Source organism: Elephantulus edwardii, unplaced genomic scaffold, assembly GCF_000299155.1.
Source record: "Elephantulus edwardii isolate Elephantulus edwardi_28Jun2011 unplaced genomic scaffold, EleEdw1.0 scaffold00172, whole genome shotgun sequence".
In the NCBI taxonomy this organism is placed as follows: Eukaryota; Metazoa; Chordata; class Mammalia; order Macroscelidea; family Macroscelididae; genus Elephantulus; species Elephantulus edwardii.
In genome coordinates, this window is record NW_006399922.1 from 4436630 (window position 1) to 4441637 (window position 5008).

At 39.0% G+C, this 5008-nt stretch overlaps 1 pseudogene; it reads left to right on the plus strand.

The window, feature by feature from the left end:
- LOC102868298 overlaps positions 1-4438 on the plus strand; it is a 9369-nt pseudogene extending 4931 nt beyond the window's left edge.
- The last annotated feature ends 570 nt before the right edge of the window (positions 4439-5008 follow it).

Below are 5008 nucleotides of genomic sequence, written 5' to 3' on the forward strand. Positions count from 1 at the left end.
CTCTATGAGATGGATTGATTCGGTGACTGGGGTAATCTGGATGGGTGTGTCAGAGGCAGTGCGGTTGGCGCAGGATAGAGCAGGGTTTAGGGCTGCTGTGCATAGGGTTGCTATGAGTCACAAACGACTCGACGGCACATAACAACAACAACAACAACAACAAGTTTTTGAGATCAGGGAGTGACCAACCTCATTTTTGTTGTTCATAATTGTTTTGCTTATTTGCGGTCTCTTGCCTCTCTAAATAAATTTGATAATTTCCCTTTCAATCTCTTTGAAAAATGACTTTGGTATCGGAATCGGGATTGCAGTGAATATGTAGTTTGCTTTTGATAGGATTACCATTTTCACAATCCACAAGAAAAAGACTAATAACCCAATTACAAAATGGGCAAAAGACATGGAAAGAATTTTCACAGAAGAAGATATCAAATGGCAAACATGCACATGAAGAAATGCTCCAAATCCCTGGCAATAAGATAGATGCAAATCAAAACCACAATGAGTTACCACCTCACTTTAGTAACTGTGGCATAGTTTAACGAGGCAGCAAGTAATAAATTTTGGAGGGTATGTGGCAAGAAACGAACTCTTATACATTGTTGGTGGGATTGTAAAATGATACAACCATTCTGGAAGGCAGTTTGGCACTTCCTCCAAAAGCTGAACATAGAAATTCCATATGACCCAGCTATTCCATTAGTTAGAATATACCCTGAGAAAACAAAAACTGAGGCACAAACAGAGATGTGTACAACAGTGTTCACAGCAGCATTACTCACCATCACAAGAACAAGGGTATAACCCAAATGTCCAACCACAAACAAATTGAGAAATTATGGCACCTTCACACAATGGAATACTATACAGCACACAGGAGCAATGGTTTTGTAATTTATTACCTACCTTGAGAGGAACTGGAGAGCACTATCCTGAGTGAAGTAACTTAGTCCCACAAGGATAAATATTATATAAAACCATTATTGTAGAATGAGTATGAGAATCCAAGAGGGGTGGGAGAGGTTGGAAGCTGAAGGATGAGGATGTACAGGGGGAGGAAGGATTAATCATGGGGTTGTACAATTTGATGTGTGGGGGGGGTGAGGGAAATTGAAGAATTTGTTCTTGAAAACAATGTATTTGAATTGTGTAAATAAACTAGTTGAGGAAAAAAGAGATTTGTGATTTTTATCCTCATGCTTGGGTTATCATTTCATTTTGAGTTAATTTTATACTACTTGATTATGTGTAAATCCTTGGAAACTTAAAAAAAACATATCTTAACAAAATAAAATTTCACTTTATTTTAGAAAAATATGGCTTACATGTATGTAAGCAAGTGAAAAAAGAGATAATTTTATATTTTTATGAAATTTGCTGTGTTTTAAAATATACCTCTTATTTAACCTGTTATATAAAATATCTATGAAATATTAATATATGTGATATAAAAATAAACAAAACATCATTATTGTATGAGAATGCAGATAGTAAAGCATATTTTTCTTACCTTCTTAAAAAACAAGTTGTTAGCTTAACATATTTATTATAATAAAAGGGGTAATACCACAAGTAAAATTAAAATGAAGACAGAGATAGTTCAAATATTCCATGGAATTAAAAATCATCTTTAAATTATCAAATATATTTTTAAAATTTGTAAAATAAAAATGTAAAAGCAAAAGGTTGTTTAAAAGTCAGGAAAGAATGGGGGGAAAGATCAAAATGCATACCAGAAGAGATTACAAAGATTACTTTTCAGCATAGAATAGCTAAAGAAGAGGAAAAATAATGAAGTTCAAGAGTTGAACAGGAAATTTCAAATGGTGACTTAAGAAGACAAAGTGAAAGAACTACAGGCTAACCCTACAACCTCGAAGAAAAGAGAAAAAACATTAAAACAATCTATAAGACCTAATTAAATGGAAAAATAATTCTTGTTCATGGATAGCAAGCATTAATATTAAGAAAATTACTATCCTACCAAAAGCAATCTACAGATTCAACTCCATCCCAATAGAGATTCCAACCTCACTCTTCAAGGAGATAGAAAGGCAATTTCCAAAATCATCTGGAAAGGAAAGAGACTCAGAATAGGCAAAGCTCTTTATTAAATTTTTTATTTTATTTTATTATTTTGTGTGTGTGTATCATCAAATTGTATCTGACTGGTACAGGAGGAGATTGCCTCTCTTTCTCCAGCAGAGCATCTGGTGGATTCTAATCGCGTACCTCTGGGATTGAGCAAAGCTATTCTGAAACAGAAAAACGAAGTATTAAACTTCCTGATCTAAAATCTCACCACACAGCCATAGTAAAAACAGCCTAGTATTGGTACAACAATAGACGCATAGATCAATAGAATAGAATAGAATAAAAAACTCAGAAATCAAGCCATTTATTTACGGTCAATTGGAAAGAATATACTGAGTCACGAAAGGAATTGGCGGCCTCGTTTAGCGCTGCGGCCGTCTTGAGGTATGGTTCTTCCCCTCCACCACCTGGGACCTTCACTAAGCAACCATGTCCAAGGGCCCTGTGGTTGGCATTGATCTTGGCACCACCTACTCCTGTGTAGGGGTCTTCCAGCATGGGGAAAGTGGAGGTCATTTCAAATGATCAAGGCAACCGGACCCCGCCAAGCTATGTCGCATTTACCGATACCAAACCATTGATTGGCAATGCGGCAAAGAATCAAGTCGCAATGAATCCTACTAACACAGTATTCGATGCCAAATGTCTTATTGGACGAAGATTTGATGATGCTGTTGTGCAGTCTGATATGAAACACTGGCCCTTCATGATGGTGAACGATGCAGGCAGGCCCAAGGTCCAAGTAGAATATAAAGGAGAGACCAAAAGTTTCTATCCAGAAGAGGTGTCCTCTATCGTTCTCCCAAAGATGAAGAAAATTGCAGAAGCCTACCTTGGGAAGACTGTTACCAATGCTGTTGTCCCTGTACCAGCCTACTTCAATGACTCTCAGTGCCAGGCTACCAAAGATGCTGGAACCATTGCTGGCCTCAATGTCCTCCGAATCATCAATGAGCCAACTGCTGCTGCTATTGCTTATGGTCTAGACAAAAAGGCTGGTGCTGAAAGGAACGTGCTCATCTTTGACTTAGGAGGTGGCACTTTTGATGTGTCAATCCTCACTATTGAAGATGGGATATTTGAGGTCATGTCTACAGCTGGAGACACCCACTTGGGTGGAGAAGACTTTGACAACAGAATGGTCAACTATTTCATTGCAGAGTTCAAGCGCAAGCATAAGAAAGACATCAGTGAAAACAAGAGGGCTGTCAGACGCCTCTGCACTGCTTGTGAACGTGCAAAGAGCACACTTTCATCCAGCACTCAGGCCAGTATTGAGATAGATTCACTGTATGAGGGAATCGACTTCTATACTTCCATTATCCGAGCCCGCTTTGAAGAATTGAATGCTGATCTTTTCCATGGCACTCTGGACCATGTGGAGAAAGCTCTGAGGGATGCTAAGCTAGACAAGTCACAGATCCATGATATTGTCCTGGTGAGTGGTTCTACCAGAATTCCCAAGATTCAGAAGCTTCTTCAGTATTTCTTCAATGGAAAGGAGTTGAACAAGAGCATCAACCCAGATGAGGCTGTTGCTTATGGTGCAGCTGTCCAGGCGGCCATTCTCTCTGGAGACAAATCTGAAAATGCTCAAGATTTGCTGCTCCTGGATGTCACTCCACTTTCTCTTGGTATTGAAATTGCTGGTGAAGTCTTGACTGTCCTCATCAAGCGGAATACAACCATTCCTACCAAGCAGATGCAGACCTTCACAACCTACTCTGACAACCAGCCTGGTGTACTAATTCAGGTCTATGAAGGTGAGCGTGCCATAACCAAAGATAACAACCTGCTTGGCAAGTTTGAGCTCACTGGGATACCACCTGCACCTCGTGGTGTTCCTCACATTGAAGTCACATTTGATATTGATGCCAATGGTATCCTTAATGTTTCTGCTGTTGACAAGCGCACTGGGAAAGAAAACAAGATTACCATCACCAATGATAAGGGCCGCTTGAGTAAGGAAGACATTGAACGAATGGTCAAGGAGGCTGAGAAGTACAAAGCTGAAGATGAGAAGCAAAGAGATAAGGTGTCTTCTAAGAATTCCCTTGAGTCTTATGCTTTTAATATGAAAGCAACAGGTGAAGATGAAAAGCTTCAAGGCAAGATCAATGACGAGGACAAGATCCTTGACAAGCGCAATGAAATTATCAACTGGCTTGATAAAAATCAGACTGCAGAAAAGGAGGAATTTGAGCATCAGCAGAAGGAACTAGAGAAGGTCTGCAACCCCATCATCACCAAGCTGTACCAGAGTGCTGGAGGCATGCCTGGTGGCTTCCCTGGTGGTGGACCCACCATTGAAGAGGTTGACCAAACTAATCTGCATACTTTATAGCATTCATTGTCCCACAGTTAAATTTTAAAGGACCTAAATTTGTAGCACACTGCAGTTGAAAAGTCTAAACTGCTAGACTAAATTTCTGGGCATTCTCAATACTTGAATATGGAATGTGTATAGGGAAAGGAATTAACATTGCACTTCATTATCACTGTATTGTAAGTGGAAAATGCAATGTCTCAAACAAAGATGTATTTAAAATTGAAAAAAAAGAAAGGAATTGGCAGACACAGAAGAATTTCATTAAATAACATATGAACAAGAGCCTATGGTGATGAAGGAAGAAGTTTGAGCTGCTTTGAAGGAAATAGCAAAAAATAAGGCTCCAGGAATAGATGGTATAACAATTGACATATTTCAGCTAAAAGATGCTGCCCTGGATGTGCTCACCAACCTGTGCCAAGAAATCTGAAGAACAACCACTTGGCCAACTGACTGGAAGAGTCAGTTTGTTCCCATTCCAAAGAAGGGTGACCCAACAGAATGTGGAAACTATAGAACAATATCATTGATTTCACATGCAAGCAAGATTCTACTGAAGATTATCCAAAAACAGCTGGAACAGCA